This window comes from Hypanus sabinus, chromosome 20 (assembly GCF_030144855.1).
Source record: "Hypanus sabinus isolate sHypSab1 chromosome 20, sHypSab1.hap1, whole genome shotgun sequence".
In the NCBI taxonomy this organism is placed as follows: Eukaryota; Metazoa; Chordata; class Chondrichthyes; order Myliobatiformes; family Dasyatidae; genus Hypanus; species Hypanus sabinus.
The window spans coordinates 28,413,837-28,435,725 of record NC_082725.1 but is presented as its reverse complement, the minus strand read 5'-3'; the positions used below and the strand labels follow the sequence as shown (position 1 = coordinate 28,435,725).

The following is a 21,889-nucleotide window of genomic DNA, read 5'->3' as shown; positions in this document are numbered from 1 at the left end:
CATGAAAGCTGAAACATCAAACTGCAAGTAAAAGAGAATGACCATGATAGATGAAGACTTATATTTGATGACTACTGACAGGTCTGTTCCATAATGCTGGAGATGTGTTGCTGCTCATGTTGATCTATTTAAATGCAATAAAGTCACTAGAACCAGATTAGTCACCACAAAAATCTCCATGCAGCCCTACAAAGACCAACATCAGTCGTTATGTATCTTTTATTTCTTTGCATTTCCCACAAGACAAATGGCAAAGCAGCTATGAATCCCAGCAAGCTTATTCACATGAAAAGATCATACAGCTCCCTGAGGATCTAGCTTTTCACTGAATGTTTAACTTGTGCTACTGAAATTTACCCCATGGATTAACAACATGGAGTTTATATCAGGATACTTCTGCTTTCTGCTGATGCACTGGAGGTTTTTTTAAAAATTTGAAATCATACTAACTTGCGTTCTTAACGATTGTGTTTTGAAACTTCAGAGTGTTTGTGATGAATACTAACTGGTTCCAAGGATAAATTAGGGACCATTAACAGGGCAAGGAATGTACATGACAAAGAATCAGGTGTATCCAGACCAGATGGTATTAGGTTAAAACAAGAGAAATTGATTTTGAAGGCAACAAAGGAATTTAAAAAAAAATAACACAAAGTGGTTGACACCAGAGGTGAAATCAGGTCCAATTACCATGTTTAAGAGACATCTAAATAGCAAGGCACGGAAGAATATGAGCCTAACACAAAGAAATTAGGTTTCTATCAATCAGAGGTTTCCAACCTGCAGCTAACAGACCCCTTGCTAACTGATATTTGTCCATGGCATAAAAACTTTTGGGAAACACACCAATTCCTTGAAGTTACATTAGTATTACACTCATCAATATAAACCACTAAAATTATGCTAATTTAAAACATAAATTGTAGAAATTTTAGTTACATTTCATTTTCTTCTCCATCCTTCCCCAACGAAGTATGCTTTGCAACCTTCTCCCCTAATTCCGCAGAGTCACCATTTAGTACATCTCATTCAGAAATAGATTTCCGAATTTCCTCTTGCTCTTTTCATGATGGGTTGGGAGAAACTGATCAACAAGGCCTAGTTTGGCAACCCCCTTGAGACAATACATTTCTTCTCTGTACCTCCAAGTGAAAATGCCACTGTATCGAAAAATAACTCCTGGCATGTTTCAGCCAAGGATTCCATTCCTTTAACACCTCTCAACTCTTAGGACTCCCTGAAGTGCTTTACTGCTAGAATATTGAAGTGTCAAATCAGGTTCTCAGACAACAACATGATAAGACCAGGCAATCCTTTTTAAACAGTGTTGATTGAGTGTTAAATATTGCTAAGGTTCTTAAGGTAGCTTCACCACTCTTCAAAATAGTGGGATATCCTGTTCTAGCAGCCACTCGTGCACAGACAGGTCCCGTTTAACATTGCATTTGATAGATGGTATCTTAAAAACTGGAGCGCTACTTCAGTACTATACTTAAGTATCAACAATGAAATTAAAATTTTCTCTGGATTGAAGTTCAAACTCAAACTTCAGATTTATAACTAACAGCATGAACCACCAAGTCCCAAATGTCATACAAATCAAACTAGTTTTGTATAATGAGAAGGCAAAAGCTGCTACCAGATGTGGTAGCTCAGGTGAATAAATTGTGATTTGAATGATAGACAGGGAAATGCCAATTTTAGAGCAATCTAGATGTCCAGCACTAAAGTCACTGAAAACTGATATGCAGGTTCAGCAAATGATGGAAATGCATTTTGTACTGTGGCTCCTACAAGAAGATTTAAGATGAACTTTATTGATCACGTGTACATCGAAACAGTGAAATTTATTGTTTGCATTAATGACCAACAGTCTGAGATGTGCTATGGACAGCCTGCAAGAGTTGGCATGTTCCTGGCGCAAGATAACAGGCCCACAACATACTAACTCTAACCCAAATGTCTGTAGAATGTGGGAAGAAACTCGAGCACCCAGAGGAAAACCACAGTCCAGGGAAGAATGTACAAATTCCATACAGTGACGGGAACTGAACCCTAATCTTACAGATGACACAGCAAAGCATTATGCCACCATGCTGACAAACAGCACAATACATCCTGTTGCAATTGTACAGGCCCTGGGCAAACTGTACGTGGAATATTTCATAGAATCAAAGACAGTTTGTTAACAGGCCCTTCTGCATATTGCACCTGTGCTGTCAATCAAATGTTTTTTTCTCAAATTATCTCCACAGTCTCATCAACTTCCCTCATTTGTACCAATCACCAACACACAAGGTGCATTTACAATGGCCAGTTAATCTATAAATAGAAATGCTGTCGCAGGAAAGCAGCACCCATCATCAGGGACCCCACCACAACACAGGACATGCTCTCTTCTCACTGCTGCCACCATCAGGAAACATGGAGAACTTACAGCACAATACAGGTCCTTTGGCCCACAATGCAATGCCGATCATGTACTTAATTTAGAAATTATCTAGGGTTACCCATAGTCCTCTATTTTTCTAAGCTCCATGTACCTAACCAGGAGTCTCTTAACAGACTCTGTTGTATCTGCCTCCATCCCAATCGGCAGCAGCCCACTCCACACACTCACCACTCTTGGCGTAAAAAGCTTACCCATGACATCTCCTCTGTACCTATTTCCAAGCACCTTAAAACTGTGCTCTCTCATGTTAGCCATTTCAGCCCTGGGAAAAAGCTTCTGACTATCCACATGATCAATACCTCCCATCATCTTATACACCTCTATCAGGTCACCTCTCATCCTCCATCACTCCAAGGAGAAAAGGCCGAGTTCACTCAACCTATTCTCATAAGGCATGCTTCCCAATCCAGACAACATCCATGTAATAGTGATGTGATGTTGAGGCTCTATAAGGCACTCGTGAGACCACACTTGGAGTATTGCGTGCAGTTTTGTGCTTCTTATTTTAGAAAAGATATACTGACATTGGAGATGGTTCAGAGAAGACCCACGAGAATGATTCCAGAAATGAAAGCATTACGGTATAAGAAACGTCTGGCAGCTCTTTGGCTGTATTCCCTGGAGTTCGGGAGAATCTCATAGAGATGTTCCAAATGTTAAAAGGCCTGAATAGATTAGATTTGGCAAAGTTATTTCCCATGGTAGGGGTTTCTTGGACAAAAGGGCATGGCTTCGGGATTGAAGGACGTCCATTTATAACTAGGATGTGGAGAAATTCCTTTAAACAGAAGGTGGTAAATCTGTGGAAGTTGCTGCCACGAGTGTCTGTGGAGGCCAAGCCATTGGATGTATTTCAGGCAGAGATAGATGGGTTCTCCATTAGCCAGGGCATCAAAGGATACAGGGAGAAGGCAGGGGATTGGGGATGACTGGAAGAATTAGGTCAGCCCATGACTGAATGGTGAAGCAAACCTGACAGGCCGAATAGCCTATTTCTGCTCCTATATTTTATGGTAAATGTCCTCTGCACCCTGTCTATAGTTTCCACATCCTTCCTGTAGTGGGGTGACCAGAACTGAGCACAGTACTTCAAGTGGGGTCTGACCAGGGTCCATAGAGCTGTAACATTACCTCTCGGCTCTTGAACTCAATCCCATAGTTGATGAAGGCCAGGCTATCTCTGCTTCCTTTCTTGAATAAGGGAACAACATCTGCAACCCTCCAATCTTCCAGGACCTTTCCCATCCCCATTCATGAAGCAAAGATTATTGCCAGAAGCTTAGCAATCTCTTCCCTCGCATTCCACAGTACCCTGGGGTATATCTTGTCTAGTCCCAGTGACTTACCCAACTTGATGCTTTCCAGAAGCTCCAGCATATCCTCCTTTGAGTCTATATGCTCAAGCTTTTCAGTCTGCTGTAAGTCATCCCTACAATCGCCAAGGTCCTTTTCTGCAGTGAATACTGAAGCAAAGTATTCATTAAGTATCTCTGCTATCTCCTCCTGTTCCATACACACTTTTCCACTGTCACACTTGGTCCTATTCTCATGTCTTATCCTCTTGCTCTTCTCATACTTGCAGAATGTCTTGGGGCTTTTATTAATCCTGTTCACCAAGGCCTTCTCATAGCCCCTTCTGGCTCTCCTAATTTCATTCTTAAGCTCCTTCCTGCTAGCCTTATAATCTTCTAGATTTCTATCATTACCAAGTTTTTTGAACCTTCAGTAAGCTTTTCTTTTCTTGTTGACTAGATTTTCAACAGCTTTTGTACACCATGGTTCCTGTACCCTAACATCCTTTTCCTGTCTCATTAGAACATAACTTTGCAGAACACCACACAAATATCCCCTCAACATTTGCTACATTTCTGCCATACATTTCCCTTAGAACATCTGTTCCCAATTTATGCTTCCAAGTTCCTGCCTGAGCTTCACATTTCCCCTTACTCCACTTAAATACTTTCCTAACTTGTCTGTTCCTATCCCTCTCCAATGGCATGGTAAAGGAGATAGAATTGTGATCACTATCTCCAAAATGCTCACTCACCGAGACACTTGACATCTGACCTGGTTCATTTCCCAATACCAGATCAAGTACAGCCTCTCCTCTTGTACGGTTATCTACATATTGTGTCAGGAAACCTTTCTGAACACACCTAACTCCACCCCATCTAAACCCCTTGCTCTTGGGAAATATTTGGGATCAATATTTGGGAAATTAAAATCTCACAAATGACAACCCTGTTATTATTGCACCGTTCCAGAATTTGTCTCCCTACCTGCTCCTCAATGTCCCTGTTACTATAGGGTAGTCCATTAAAAAAAACACCCAATAGAGTTATTGACCCCTTCCTGTTCCTAACTTCCACCCACAGAGACTCTGTAGACTATGACTTCCTCCTTTTCATCAGCCATGACACAGAAGGTACAGGGATCTCAAGACTCACACCATCAGGAACAGTTTCAATCCCTCAACTATTATCAGGCTTTTGAACCAAAGTGGATAATTTCACTTCACTCAATGTCACTTGCCCCATCATTGAAATGTTCCCATAACCAATGGTCTTACTTTGAAGGAATCTTTATCTCATGTCCACAATATTTATTGCTTATCGATTTATTTCTTCTTTTTGTATTTGCCCAGTTTGTTGTCTTCTGTACTCTGGTTGAAAACACTAGTCAAACACTCTGTCATTGATTCTGCTATGCTCATTATTCTTCAGATTGACTGAGTATACCCACAAATGAATCTCAGGGTTGTACATGATGACACGTGTACCTCGATTTAAAAACTTTGAAGTTTGAAACTAGACAATTTTGCTCTCCTTACCCAAAGTAGGTATTTGCTATTAAGTACAGTAAAGATATACTGAAATCTGTAAAGGCAAGTACGCTGCCCAAGAATAAACAGAGTACAAAAGAGCTGTATTTCCCAAAGAATAGACAGAATAACAAATACGTTGCCATCTGTTTAATAGAGATGGAACATTTCAGAAATTGTCAGCTTCTGGAATATGAGAGAGAGAGAGAGAGAGAGAGAGAGAGAGAGACAGACAGAAGTACATAAGCAGGTGAATGTTCAGAACATGTAAATGGGAATGTGAAACCACTGCACAAATCAGTCTAGTTATGATCTTATGATCTGTGGGGCAGACCTGCAAGGCAAAGTTGCCCATGTCCTATCCTTATTCATACATTTGTATTCAGGAGAGGAGATTATGCAATCTAAACCTAATAAATGCAAGACATGATTTTTATTTTTGTTTAGACTGTAATTCAGTGCTCAAGAGATTGTCACTTATCATGCCTGCAGAGAAACTGCATTCACAATAACCTATTTAATCTGCAAGGAACAGCCCAGATTGATGTGATTTTGAAGGATAGGTGATGATGTGATTGACATTTTCAGGGTATTAGGGAGGAACGATGGGTAAACAGAGATAAACTATTTGCATCTGTTGTGAAAGGTAAGATGGTTTACATCATATCTAAGCTATTTAGGAATAGCTGGGTTGCAATTCATCATAGTGACAGGAATTTGTAATTTTTTTTCCTACATACTGCTATCATAACTAGTTCAACAATTAATTTTAATGTTTGAGATTAAAATCTTCAATTATTTATCAAGATAAAGCATAGAGTACGCCCTTCAAGCTACACCACCCAGCAAGCCCCAACTTAACCCTAACTTAATCATGGGACAATTTACAATATACAATTAACCTAGTAACCAGTACGTCATTGGACTACGGGAGGAAAACAGAGCATCCGGAGAAAACCCACAAATTCCATGGACAGGACATATAGACTCCTTACAGTTGCCAGAATTGAACTCCAAACTTCAACATCTCAAGTTGTAATGGCAGTATGCTGATCTTTACATTACTTAAGCAGGCAATTAACAAATGATAAAGGGATGAGAATAGATCAGTGTTTGATCGTGGGCCACCGATCATTGATCATTTCAAAGATTGCCAAAGCCGGTTCCGTAGAGGCCAATTAGCCCTACCCTGTTCTCATAATCATAATTTCCTTAGAATGAAATCATTTGCCATGGAATACCTATCTGCATTGTCTGGGAGGCATCTGCTTGCTGGAACCCAGTTTATGCTTTTAACAGTCAAGAAAAAAATTGAATTCATAAAATCATTAAATTCATCATCTCTGGCTTCTACAAAAGCCAATACCAACAAAACCCAACATTTCTGAGAAATAACGCAGTTTCTTTTCCTGTTTACATTATGTTGCACAATAGAGAGAAAAAAAATGCATCATCTGCATGTTTATATGCTAAACATTCCTCAGGAATCATGAAGAAAGAACCTTTATAACTGTTTGCTAACTAAATACTACTTCCAGTGATTCATTAGAAAGCAGCAGCATCAATGCCCAATAGATGTGGGATGCAAGCTGTTCACTTTTTACATGTGCAGTAGCTCAAAGCTGCCATAAGGTGGTGGGAGATGTACATTTCAGTGATGAATGTACTGAAGCCCCAAATCACCATATGCCTTTTTTTTTAAAAACGTAAAAACAAAGATAGATAGTGCCAACATTTCATTGGCAAAGGTAAAAAGGAGTGCAATAGTTAAAAAATTTTAAGCTTTCAAGGAATGTATTAAATTACTGAGATACTCAAAGAGCTACTTTAAAAATAAACTATTACTCAAGAATATGATTCCGTCTCTCCCTACCCTCTAATATTACTCATTTTCCCCAGCCAGTAAAGAATGCATATTACTGCTTATAAAGATTTCTACAATGAACACAATTGTGATCACATTGAAAAACATGAATATACTCATCAGTTTGAACTTGCCTCACAATTTATGTCCAGGTACAGACAGTTAAATGGTTTAGGCATCATTTATAAATTATCAATTAGAAGGTGGGCACAGTTAACTTGCAAAAAAAATGGTAAAGTGATCTTTTATAGTTCAGCAGCCTCAGATTGACAAAATTGGATTTGCCCAAAAATTTTTGTTCTTCCTGAAGGAGGATTAATCTGCATATCAATTAGGCTTTTTGTTTTCTGAAACCGATCAATCTGTTCAATGACATCCATGTGCACCTACATAAAATGTGTGCAATTATTTAATCTTATCAAGCAAAATTTAAAAAGGTTTACAAATAAGATATTTCAACATGCATGTAATAGATTAACATACTAATGAGGATAACTTTTAACAAAGGTTCAATTGTTTCAATTTTGTGGTGATATAGCTTTCACATAATACACTGATTTTAAACTGAGACCAGGTCAATTAATTTCAATTGGTTTGGCTCAACACTGACAAGAACATTTGTTAGTTCTCACTCCACAATTTTGTTTTTAAATCTCTTCACAGAAATCAAACTGTAAAAGCAAAATGTTACCGGCATGCAAAAAAAATGTCTTATTTCTCGAGACTTGAGCATAATAAATATCCTGGACATCTCACCTCTCCCTCAATCTCCCTTCTCCTTCCCTTTCACACATGGTCCACTCTCCTCTACTATCAGATTCCTCTTTTAGCCCTTCACCCCTTAAACCCATCACCTCCCAGCTTTTCAATTCATCCCCTACCCTCATCCACATATCCTCCCCCTCACTTGGTTTCACCTATCACTTTTTAAGTTTGTACTCCTTCCCCATAACTCATCTTATTCTGGATTCTTCTCCCTTCCTTTCCAGGTCTGAGAAGGGTTATGGTGTGCAGCATGAGCCATTCATCCTTCTTCATAGATGCTGCCTGATCTGCTGAGCTCCTCCAGCATTGTTGCTCTGGATTTCTAGCTTCTGCAGAATATCTTGTACTGAAGAGATCTCCATGTCAAAAATCAGAGTTATATCTCCAGAAGTAAATGGGAGAACAAAAACTTCAGAATGAATGCAAAATAAATTAGCATACATCAATGACACCAAAAGTCAGTAGTTTCTGGGATGTGGAAGCAAAGCTCTTAGGAAATAATAAATCCATACCTTTAAGGCAAGGCAAATCATCTGGAATTCCTGAGAACATAATTAGCAGAATAAATGAGGAACCAGTTGGCATTTGTCTTTGGTAATTCTTGAAAATAAAATCACACTAGCATGCAGGAAGATTGGCTTACAGTCTAGTGGACAAGGGGGAATAAGCGTATTTCAGGTTGGGAGATAACTTGTGGGGTGAGCAAGGATTAAAGCTGGGATCATGGCTGCTTACAGGATAAATCAAGGAATTGATGGAGGGGATAAATTTTATGATACAAGTTCAATGACAATTAAAGTAAGGTTGTAATGTGCAGAGTGAAAAGGATGCAAAAGTGCTTCAGGAGATATAGATATGCTAAGTGGATGAATAATGCCGTGGAATTAAATCAGAAGTCTTGGGTTAAGAGTGAAAAGTGAGAAGTTTAAGGGAACACCTTCACTCAAAGGGTTGTGCAAGTGTGGAATGAGCTGCCAGCATATGCGGTGGATGTAAGCCTGTTTGAGATGTTTGGATAGGTACATGGATAGTAGAGATTTGGAAGGCTATGGTCCTAGTGCAGGTCAATAGGAGTAGGCAGTTTAATTGGATTTGGCACATTGGATGGGCTAAAGGGCCATCTGTATGCTTTTAAGAGTCAGAGAAGTAGTCTATTTCTGTATATAATAAAAAAAACTGCTTTTCCAGAGCGATATTGAAAGATGTTTATCTTCAAAGGAACTTGAGCATCCTCATAATACAGTAATGTATTGTTTACATGTAACAAATAATTGGGAAGACAAAGTACATTGAACTTTAAGAGGATTTGGGGGCAGGGATGAAGACATTGTATTCTTAGGTCGTCCCCCAATAGAGAATGAATTTCTCCCAATCTGATATGGTGACCTGAAGTTAACATTAGAATGATTGACACTTCTACAGATGAGACAGGAGGTAACTGCTTCAGATGTGTGTGAGATGCTGCATTCCTTCTGCTATTACAAAGGAGTGTGCATAAAGCCCAGAAATAATGCAGGACCCTGGCAATATGATAGCAAGAATACTGTGCACAGGTCAAGACTCTCCTTAAAGAATATATTTGTAACAACGTTCACCTGACTCCCAGGTGATGGATATGGATTGGGAGATGACTTGTTTGACACAAGCCAGATATAGCTTGTGTTCTCTACATTTTAAACCCAAGCTGGGATCTCTGAAATTAAAGGCCACAATTTCAAAACAAGTCAACCAGTCAAGATAGAGTTAAGAAACCTTTTCCTCCATTGTGGTGAGTCTTCAGGGTACAGTACCCAAAAAGGCCATGTAGACTTATTAGTTGGTATTTTTAAGCAAAAGGATAGTTTTTGGACATTATGGATTATCCAGGTCAGCCATTTTCTCAAATTAGTGTAGCAAGTACATAGGCTGAATGGTTCCTGCATTTCATATCTTCTAGCAGAGATTAGATTCTGAAGCATGATCTTCAAGTTAGGTATGCAATAAATAAAAGTTTAGCACAGTGGTTACTTCAATGCTTACAAATTCAAAACTTACCATTGTGCCATGAGGAACATGAGCTGTTGACTGCCACATTTCCCAGTCTTTATTTTCCACCTTAGTTAATGTTGCACAAACATGTATACATGATCCATTTTAACCACCAGATCAGAAATTATTATACATCAATATATTTTTCTAAAATATGACATTACAGGTGCTTGATCTGCAAGATGTTGCAATAGCATTTGAAAATAACAAAGGAAAGGAGAGTTGGTCCAAATTAGTTAATAACACTTATATAAGCCATACTAATTGGTTTCCCCAAATTCATTTTCAATACTCAACTAAACCTTCAGAATTACCTCAGCTTCTCCCATTCTCGGCTTTTTCAAAAAGCTCTTGGTATAATGGCAACATGTACGGCATACACCAGTCAGTAAGGAGTAGCAAAGAGAACCAGCAACTCAGTTTCCTGTAAACAACTAACAGAGATACCCAAGTCTCCTGAAAGCCTGCATTACCATCTGAATGTCATATTCACTATTGATGACAAACTGTGTGGTACTAGTAGAGAAAAAATGGAACTTACACAGCATTGTACATAAGTGAAATATGGTTAAAATTCTTATTTCTGGAAGATGAGAATCTTGAGAGAAAACAAATGAAGAAACATCCAAGTGATGAGACCTACCCACAGGTAGTTGATTTTCCCCCCCACTCACATCCATGGTAGAAAACAATATTACACCAAACGTGTCCCAAAAGTAATTTAATATGCAGGTCAGTTAAAGCATCAGATGATTTTGTTCCATGACAGAAATAGACAAGAGATGACAGACTCCTCTCTACCCGATACCTAGCATGAAATGATCAACTGTTTAAACCTTGAGATAGCAGTTGTCATAAAAGCGGGAATTCAAACAATAACAAAAATTAAATCCATTTTATTATTCCAAACTTTGGAATAATCAAGCCTGCCATTTGTACTCTACAACACTTTGATGTATTTTTCCCCTGTGGGCATCTCTGTAATGAATTAGAGTGTGAAACTCTTGTATGAAGCAAATCTATATTCAATATGCATTGGTAAAATTGAACTATGTTACTGTGACAGCAGAGAAAAGCTTCACCTCACACCCTGATCCTCTGATGCACCAGCTCCTTGTGTTGTTTTTTTATGTACAAGTCTTTTCATAAGAATGAGATATGTACAGTGTAATCTCAACCTTCCACATCTGGTGAATAAAACTCAAGGCAGATAGATCTGCTCATCCTGGGCTGTTTCTTATTCACTTGTCTGTTGTTTTTGCCTTACAAATCTCATACTTATAAAGTCATAGCTGGTTAAAATTGTAGTAATCAATTGGCCCCTGCTGCTGCTACCAAACCAGTTAGCATTTTTAAGCGGAGGCATGTATAAAATTGCAATAACACAAATATTTCCTATAAATGTTTTTAGAAATTACGATAAATAGCCTTTCGACTGGATCTTTCTGCAGTCAAAGTCTCTTGCTTCCAGCTGATATGTCATGCAGAGAAATCCATATGAAATACGAACGGCTTTAAGGAAATACGAACGGCTTTAAGGCTCTGCCAAGATAAATGGAGCCCACACTTATGCGTGTGTACGCTAAATTATCACTAGAGTTTAACTGCTTTGAACCTCTATGAAACAAAGCATCCAATCGGAATTGGGTGGTAAGCATTCAACTTTTGAGATTCTTAATACCATTGCATCTCTCACCCCCCAACCCCACATTTATGCTCTACAGAAATAAGACGCGGCTCTGAGGATTTGCACAATACACTGTTCTGGTGACTGCAAAGAGCGGTCCATCACAAAACATTAGAGCTTTCCAAGATAGTTTCACTGTTAATTCGTCCGCATCGATATTGGATTACTGTATAATGATCAGTCTGTGCAACGTCATTCTCGCAAGGCTTCTTTACAATGAAAAGAACTTGGGAAGGCTGATTTTTCCTTGTTCGGCGAGGTTTAAAAAAAAGTTCATCAAGAAAATACTTTCATCTTCACATACACGAGCTACAATCTGAATATTTCATGGACAACGCAAGCGAAAGACAAACCACCCACTTTATAGCACATTTTCGTCAGCCGGCGAAGCCTGCACACACCAAAAAGCATGTCATCATTTGCTGGAAACACAGAATACTCGATGCCCTGTAATTTAATTGTTCAGTGCAAGCTTCCTACTTCATTGTAGCCTAACATATTATTACAGCATATGGCATACCATGTCCTACCAGCCCGGAACAAATCCTAGGAAATGAGTAAGCCTGCGTGAATAACGGTGTAAATCACATCATAGCCAGAAGAGCACCTCGAAAGGAAACCCAAATCTTTTGCGAGCTCAGGGTTCTCTCAACTTTTATTTCGCTATTTCTATCGTCCCTGTGTATTTTAATGTATTATTCAGCGATCCAAGACCAGCTAGCGACAGGATATTACAGTCTGAAGCGGCTTACAATTTTTAAATAGCCCGTCTATTCACATTCTCTTTTACACTAGGGTTAAAAAAATTTTAAAATACCAGGAGCAGAAGTTTCAGCGACAGCAAGTGCAACAGAAGCAGCTGGAGATCTCGGGTACCCCCCCCCCCCACCCCCGAACGCAGCGAGCACCTTACTTGGCAATACTGCAGTACTCACACCAACCAAAGTACAACCCGATCATCTGGGGCTGAGAGAGCGCGGGAGCAAGGAAAAAGCGATGCAGAAAGAAACTTTAACATTACAAGTGCATCTTTTTTCCCCCCCCATTGAGAAGCTCGGAGTTTGAAAGTAACTGGACACCTTCAACACCGGATTCACCTTCCCAGGGCTCCAGAAATAAGAATCTATCGCGTTGATTTAATGATAGCACCCCAACATATCCCTGCACCCGCAGTTGGGCAGCAGATCAGCCCCTTCCTATACATTAGCTGCATCTTTTTTGCAGGTCGCCCCGCAAATAGATAAAGATTGTATTTTACTCACAGGAATAGAAACAAGCCGTTTAAATATTTCCTGCAGTCTAACTCAAGCCGTCCGCCAGTTCAAAACACCTTTTAAGCTTCAGGAGATCTCTCGGTCCCTTTCGCAGCTTCTTAAGATACTCCGAGCTGAACGATTGCAGAGCCGCTTTCCAAGGTGCAGCTTCAACGCGTCTTTCTCCTCAGTGAGCTCTTCCTCTTTCTTCAGCTCCAGGAACCCGGAGTGCTGACAGCGTTCAGTAAGAGAATGGAAGCGTACAGGTCTTCAAACCCATCGGTGTCCAGAGTAGGCTGGGTATCAGAACGATCACGTTCCTGATAGCCACATTGCTCTCTCTACGAGTGCTTTCGCTGCGTCTATGCTCCAGCCACTGCTGTATAATCAATCTAGCCTGACTGAAACTAATAGGCCTCTATTTAACCAGCCAATCAATATCCAGGATTCCTTAGCTCGTCCCCAGAGTGTTTTACACGATTCGTACAAACAATGGGAGTTTTCTCGCAGTTGAAAGAATCTTTCTACTAAAATTATCCATGCAAAAAGTATCGTTTTAAAATAGCTCAACTGAATGCTATTTATGAATTGCCTGGAAATAAATGATTAAAAATAAAGCAGGTGGATGTGTTAACTGAGTTTACCTGTGCAATGTTTATTTAAAGCCAGCCACAGCAAAACTCATTAAAGACTTCTCTTCAAAACTTACGTTCCTGTTATATAATCACCGATTCTGTGACGTATTGGTTCTGGTTTTCTGTGTGATTATTTTCTGCCATTTTACACTCAATTTAAAACACGTTCTCGTGTTCTAATTTGCTGCTCCTTGCCGTGGTTGCTCATTGACAATCAGCAGAATTGATCATCAGGGCACACTTTGGAAAGTTCTCTTGGTGAGGTTATTCAGTGAAAGACAAAAACACGGGTTGAACTTGTGTTTAGTATAAAGCCAGCCAGGACACCCGCTTGAGTTGTGGCAGTTGACCTCAGAGTCTGCAAGTCAAAAGTAGAAAAATATCTGAATTCTGACTCATGATTGCAATCCATCACTTTAAAACTCACACACTGAACAAAAACGCATTGACTTGAATTTGACGGTAATGCAACTCTAACAGGGGAATAGGTGAACTGTGGCTCAGAAATCAAATATTTCTGGAGGAACTCACAAGAAGAAGGCAACATCTGTGAAGGCAAAGGAACAGTCAAAATGTTGATTTTGAGACCCTAATGTGGTGAACTATGTGCCTGTCGGGACACGCCCCTGCTGACTGCTCCTGTGGCTCTTCCCACAGGCACCTGTATAAAGGAGACCTGCGGCCTGAAGCTCGGCCTCAGTCTCCAAGACCTTGTATGATAGACACTCACTCCTGGTTCCTTCTTCCAGTCAATAAAAGCCGATATCTCGCCTACGTCTCAGTGTGAGTTATTGATGGTGCATCACCTGGGTCACTACTGAGTTTAAAGGGGAGATTGTAACAAGTGGCGGTGAACCGAGGTGAGAAGAGGTTGATGGGCAGATGAAGCCCAGTGGAGAGGGTGGAGATAGAGATGGAGGATGAGCATTGTTAGGAGAAATAAAATACTGCAGTTTATGGAATATGTTAAGAAAAGAAGGCAAAGATTGGAAGCATTTAAGCCAGGGATGATTTTGCAGGTGCTGGAGGAACTCGGTAATTCAGGCAGCATCTATGAAGGAGAATAAATTGTCAATGTTTCAGGTCAACACCCTTCATCAGGATTGGAAAGGACAGAGACAGTCACCAAAATAAGAAGGTGGAGGGGAAGGGAAGGAGTACAAGTCAGCAGATGATAGGTGAGACCAGGTGAGTGGGAAATGTGGTTGGCGAGGGGCATGAAGTAAGCAGGGAGAGGATAGGAAGAAAAAATAAAGGGCTGAAGGAGGAATGTGATAGGATTTCAAGAGATATTGAAACCCTGGCTGTGTAAAAAATGGAGGCGCATAACAGATAGGACCAAAGGAGGTGCTTATGGAGAATAATAACTGCAAGAGGACAGATAAGAAAGAAATCAAAGGGTTAAAAGAAGGCATGAGTTTGCCCTGGCAGACAAGGTGAAGGAGAATCCTAAGGGATTCTACAGTTATGTTAAGAGTAAAAGGACTGCCAGGCAGAAAGTTGGTCTTCTGGAAGATCAGTATGATAATCCATGCGCAGAGCCAAAAGAAATGGGGAGATTTTGAGTGAATTTTTAACATCTTTAAATTACTCAGGAGCTGAACACAGTCTATAGAGGTGAGACAAAGTGAGATCATCTTCTTAATGGACTCTATACAGATAGGGGAGGTGGTGTTTGCTGTCCTGAGAGAAATTAGGGTGACTAAATCCCCAGGGCCTGACAAGGTGTTCCCTCAGATACTGCAGTAGACAAGTGTAGAAATTGCCAAAGCCCTAGCAGAGCTTTATAAATCATTAGCAACCGTTGGGGTACTACTGTATTGAAAGAAAGCCAATGTTGTTCTGTTGTATAAAAAAGGGTTCTAGAAATAAACCAGGAACATATCGACAGATGGAATTATAATGCAGACATGTGTGAGGTGTTGCACCTCAGCAGGAGCAGCCAATGCAGGGGGCATTGAGGAGTGTGGTGGAGTAAAGGAATCTGAAATATTGGTCAATAATTCATTGAAGCTGGCATCACATGTGGATAGGGTTGTAAAGAAAGCTTTTGATACATTGACTTCATAAATCAAAGTATTGAGTATAGGGGATGGAAATTTATGATGAAGTTGTATGAGTTACTGTTGAGGCCTAATTTGGAGCACTGTGTGCAGTTTTGTTCACCTACCTACAGGAAAGATGGAAATAACGTTGAAAAGGTACAGAGAAAATTTACAAGGATGTTGCTAGACCTGAGTTACAAGGAAAGGTTGAATTGGTTAGGACTTTATTCCATGAAATGGATGACTGAGAGGAGATTTGACAGAGCTATACTAAATTATGAGAAGTATAGATAGGGCAAATGCAAGCAGACATTTCCCATGGAAGTCAGGTGGGATTGCAACCAGAGGTCATCCGTTAGGGTGAAAGGTGAAAAGTTTAAAGGGAAAGAGGGGAAACTTCTTCACTCCGAGGGTCTTGAGATTGTGGAATGAGCTGCCAGCACAAGTGGTGCATGCAAGATCAATTTCAACATTTGAGAGAGGTTTAGACAGCTACATGGATGGTAAAGGTATGGAGGGCTAAGGTACCAGTGCAGGTCGATGGGACTAAGCAGTTTAAATGGCTTGACATGGACTCGATGGGCTGCTTCTATGCTGTTCACTTCTACGACTATGTCTCTAGAAGTGGATAGCGAAGGTAGCCAGATAGAATATGGGGCGCTTCCTTCTGGGTAACATCCAACCTGATGGCACAAACATCAAGTAGATCATCTGCTGATAATTACTCCCCCGTTCATCTTTTATTTTTCTATATTAAGGTTACTCTCTTGCCTACTCCCTTCTCTTTACCTACCCACCAGCTTCATCTGGTTGCCCTCCTTTTTTTTCTATTGTTCATTGGCCTCTTCTATCAGATCCTTTTCTTTAGCCCTTTATCTCTTCCGTCTAACCCCTCCCAGCTTCTTACTTCATCCTCCCTCACCCACTCACCCATCTTCCACCTCAACCTTGTCTCACCTATCACCTTCCGTCCTCCTACCTTTTTACTCTTACTCTTTTTTACGTAATAGAGCAAAATACTTTGGATGGTAGAAATCTAAAACATAATCAGGAACCACTGGAAATATTCAAAACGTCAGACCAGATGAGAAAATGGTGGTTGGGAGGCAGTGATGAAGCATAAAGTGAAGGGCCTGTGCAATGCTGCATCTCTAAATAAAACATAGTGCTACTTCACAACTAAAAGGATTTGGCCTTGGACATTATCTGTGAGGAATCTGCACTTCTCTCCATGACCATATGAACGTCCTTCAGGTCCTCTGGTTTTCTCCCATACTCCGATGAAGTGTTGGTTGGATAATGAGCTCTAAAGAGATGAACTCGTGAGACAGACGTTGTAGAAGTATGTAGACATAAGGAAAACGAGAAAGGGACAAAAGGGAACTGGTAAAATCTAATGAGTTGAATGGCCTCCCCTTGTATCATTATAAGTTCTCCTGAGTAATTCAACTATCTATTATCCAATTACACTAATTTTTATTCTGTGGGTGTTTCTTTCATTTGAATACTTTGATACAATGCTGCATTACATGCATGGAATATCCATTCTTGTGTATAATAATAATGTTCACAGAATTTCTTATAAACTATCTTTTGCTCAAAGCTATCCCAATGATTCCTTAGAAACTTTAGATTACATGGTGCACAAATGAAGTAGATTTGTTGTAAAAGAGGAGGCTGAATGACACAAGTGGGTGTTGAGTTTCCTGAGTCACAAATTAGGTTGCTCTTCTGCTGATGTACCATTTCACACAGAAAGTAAAAAGATGGGTGTATTTAACTCAAAAGCAATCAAAATGCAGATCCTGGATATTCAAAATTAATACAAAATGCTGGAAAAACTTAATAATTCAGGTGGCATCAAAGGAAGAGGAACAGTTAACTTTTCAGGTTGATGACCTTCATCAGAGTATTGATGAGAATTCCCTGATCTATACAAGTCAGAAACTGAATCTAAGATTTGTCTATTCAGATAAAAGGTCATCAACTTAAAACAGGCTCTTCCTCTTTCTGCTGATGCTGCCTGATCTGTTGAGAATTCCAGTCACTTTTTTAAACTTGTGTATATAGATCATGAATGTATACATTATGAGGAAGTTTCCTGTCTCTCCATTGGTAAGTATAACATGTCACAAGCAACTCACACAATATACTGGAGGAACTTATCAGGTGAGGCAGTATCTTTGCCAGTCCTGCTGAAGGGTCTCGGTCAGAAATATCATCTGTTCATTTTTCCATAGATGTTGCCTGGCCTATTGAGTTCCTCCTACGTTTTGTGTGTGCTGATTGGACTTCCAGCACCTGCAGATACTCTCTTGCTTATACTATGTCACAAGTATCCTGCATAGACCTTCCTTTCTATTGTTTGCCCACAACACAGCTGTCAAGGCAGTCGGGCCCACAGATAAGAAGTGTTGAGACTGAATGAGAAGACAAGACCATAACAGATGATAGGTCTTGTATTTGTCTAGTACCTTTCAAAGCATCCACAACATTTCTTCAGTCTTGAAATATTGCCACTGTTGAAATGTGGCAGATTTACAGCAAATTTCTAAAATGTGCAGCGGTGATAAGTGTAGCAATGTTAATTGAGAGATAAACATTGGCTACGATTGCAGGAATAATCATCCTGCCCTTCTTTGAAATAATGTTATGAAGGGAATAGATGGGACCTTAGCTTAACATAAGGATTGCTTTGTAGCACCAGTTTCCACCGCTTTCTTCCAGTCTTTGGACCGGAAATCGAACATGGAATTTTTTTCACTCAGTGGTGAGAATTATGCTAACCAGTCCATACCAGGTACTAATTTCAGCTTATTATGGCCATGCTTCAACATGGCTCTCCATCCTCTATTGTAAAGTAAATACTGTGGAATAGAGTTTATAAAGTAAGTACAGATACATTCATACATTTAATGCAGAGTTCTGTATCTCACCACAATACTCATGAGGAATGTGCCCATTGTCCATTTGATGGTGAGCATTAAAGAATCAAGTGGCTTCAAAGTAAGATTCTTGATGAAATAGTGATTGGAACAGAGCCAATATTTTATGTCTGTCTGATAAATCATACATTGTCCCTGAATACCGTATATACGCAATACACCAAGCATTGCTGAAGATTAATCATCTGTCTTGGTTTATTAGATTAGACTAGAGGATAGGCTTATCCAGAAAGTGAATTACTTCCCATTGGGAATTGAAATTCTTTCCACCACAAGCAAATTCTTTCTCCTGCTCGGAGCACTGGCTTGGCAGCCTGGTTTCAGTTAAGTAACGTTGTTTTAATGATTAAATGCCGCTGTTCCAGCGCTCTTGGAAGTTCACTGAATCTCAGCATTTGCCATTTTTGCCAAATGCTCACTTACGTAAAGTCAGACAATTACATTACTCAGGGTATTCTGAGTCATGGTGGAAAGATCACAACTGAGAGTTAAACATCCAAGAATACACATTGTATCAAAAGAATAGGCAGGTAGGCAGACGGGGTGGGGTGGCTCTGTTAATTAAAAAAATGAAATAAAACCTTAGAAAGATGTGACATAGAATTGCAAGATGTAAAATCCTTTGGGTAGAGCAAAGAAACTGCAAGGGTAAAAAGTCCCTGATAGGAGTTACTGGATATACAGTCTTTCAAACATTAGCCAGGATGTGGACTACAATTCAAAGCTGAAATGCTCTAAAGTGTGGCTGAGGCAACCATGGCTACAAGGGAAGTCAAAGGCAGCATAAAAGCATAAGAAATGGCATATACAGTAATACAGCAAACATTAGTGAGATGGTAAAGGATTAGGGAGCTTTTAAAAACTAATGGAGGGAAACCAAAAGCCATGAAGAGAAAAGATGAAATATAAAGGTAAGCTAGCCAATAATAAAAAAAAGTGGATACAAGAAGTTTTTCAAGATATAAAGAGTAAAAGAGAAGAGAGTAGATATCAGACTGCTGGAAAGGTAGTAACGACAAAGAAAGGGAAGAGAAAATTAAATATTTTGCGTCAGGCTTTACTGTGGAAAACACTAGCAGAATGCCAGAAATGTGATAGTGTCAGCGGACAAAAGTAAGTGTTGTTTCTTTTACGAAGGAGAAGGTGCTTAGAAAGCTGAAAAGTCTGAAGGTAGATTAGTCATCTCGACCAGATGAACTACACCCCAGGATTTGAAATGTGGTAACTGAAGAGACTGTGGAAGAATTAGCAATGATCTGTCAGAAATCACTAGGTTTTGGAATAGTTCTTGAGGACTGGAAAATTGTAAATGTGACTCTACTCTTTAAGAAGGGAGAGAAGGAGAAGAAAGGAAATTAAAAGTCTGATTTCAGTGGTTGGGAAAATGTCGGAGTCTATTAAGGAGGATGAGGTTTCAGGATACTTTGGAAGCAAATGATAACATAGACCAAATTCAGCATGATTTCCATAAAGAGAAATCTTGCCTGACAAATCTATTGGAAGTTTTTGAGACGGGATAGACAAAAGAGAGTTGGTGGTTTTTGTTCATTTGGATTTTCAGAAGGCCTTTGACAAGGTGCTACACATGAGGCTGGTTAACAAGATATAGCCCATGAGACCATAGGAAAGATATTAACATGCACAGAAGATTGGCTGATTCAAAAGAAGCAAAGTGTGAGAATAAAGAGGGCCTTTTCTGATTGGCTGCCAGTGACTAATGGTGTGCTGCAGAGGTCAGCATTGAGACCATTTTTCACATTTTATGTCAATGACTTGGATGAAGACATTTTGGCCAAGTTCGCAGATAACATAAAGATAGGAGGGGGGAGGGCAGGTAGTGTTGAGGAAACAGAGTGTCTCTAGAAGGACTTGGATTGTGAGAATGCGCAATGAAGTTGCATAAGGACAGCAGTACAGACACAACAGAAGAACTTCCATGCAGGTCTGGAGCAGAGCTTGTAAAACTGAAGTCTCCATAGAAGAGGTATCATCTAGTGGAACAGTCATCTTGGGAGCAGTCTGAAACAAAGTGGTAAGGATTTGACTCAACAGGCTTCGGCAAGAACAGATGGAGGTGAGGTAAGTTGTTAAGTTTATTTCTTATTGCTTTTTCTAAGTTAACTCTTGAAAGAATAGAGGCTATGTCTGAAGGGCCAGTCTGCATGTCAGATGTGGGATTTCCAGGAAACTTACAGACTCCCGGATGGCCGCATTTGCACAAGGTGCATTGACATGCAGCTCCTAAGAGACTGTTACGGAACTGAAGCTCAATTACCTTCAGCTTCTCAGGGAAAGTGAGGAAGTGATGGACAGGACATACAGGGAGGTATTCACCCCAAGGCGACAGGAGACAGATAAATGGGTATTTGTCAAGAGAGGGAAGGAAGAACATCAGATAATGGAGAACACCCATAAGGCTGTCCCCCTCAACAATAAGTACTCCATTTTGGGTACTGTTGGGCGAGTGGGGGGGGGGAAACCTACTTGGAGGAAGCAAAACCAGCCGTGCCTCTGACACCAAGTGTGTCCCTGTGACTTAGAAAGATAGAGAAGTGAAGATGATGGCGGCAGTAACAGCGGAGACAAATAGGTGATATTGTGGATTTAAGAAAAAAGCATGGATCGTAGTTTGCCTCTCAGGTGCCAGGGTCCGTGATATTTCTGAATGCATTCACAATAACCTGAAAAGGGAGAGTGAGCAGCCAGAAGTCATGGTACATATTGGTACCAACGTCATAGGTAGGAAAATGGAGCAGGTCCTGAAAACAGAATACAGGGAGTTAGGAAGTAAGCTGAGAAACAGGACCTCAAGGATAGTAATCTCAGGATCTCTTCCTGCTCCACCCAACGGTAAAGATCCAAATAGAATGAGGTGGCTGATAAATGCATGTTTGAAGAATTGGAGCAGGGGCAGGGTTTCAGAATTCTGAATCACTGGGACTTCTGGGGCTGGTGTGACCTGTACAAAAGGCATAGGTTGCACTTAAATCCGAGGGGGATCAATATCCTTGTGGGCAGGTTTGATAGAACTGTTGGGAATAGTTCAAATTAATATGACAGGGGATGGGAACCAGTAAGATAGAGCTGAGGATGAGCCAGCAGGTTTAAAAGTCGACGATGGGTGTAATATGAATGTTAGGAAGGACAAGCCAATGATTGGGTACAAATGCAGAGAGGGCAAGGATTTAAATTTTACCACAGAGGCAAAATTCAAAAGTGTGGAGGATGCAGAGCTGAAAGTGCTGTACTTAAATGCATGTAGTATTCGGATGAACATGTGTCACAATTACAGGTTGGTCGGCATGATGCTGTGGGGATCACAGAGTTGTGGCTGAAAGGAGGTCATAGTTGGGAATTTATTATCAGAGGGTATACTTTGTATCAAAAAGACTGA

At 40.1% G+C, this 21,889-nt stretch overlaps 1 protein-coding gene across 1 annotated transcript in view; it reads right to left on the bottom strand.

Moving 5' to 3' along the window:
- The window catches only part of LOC132378672 (cadherin-18), a 662,384-nt gene extending 649,164 nt beyond the window's left edge, over positions 1 to 13,220 (bottom strand). The window contains exon 1 of the mRNA XM_059945774.1: positions 12,880 to 13,220. The gene's annotated coding sequence lies outside the window, so the exon portion shown is untranslated. The remainder of the gene's footprint in view (positions 1 to 12,879) is intronic.
- Between the last annotated feature and the right edge of the window lie 8,669 nt (positions 13,221 to 21,889).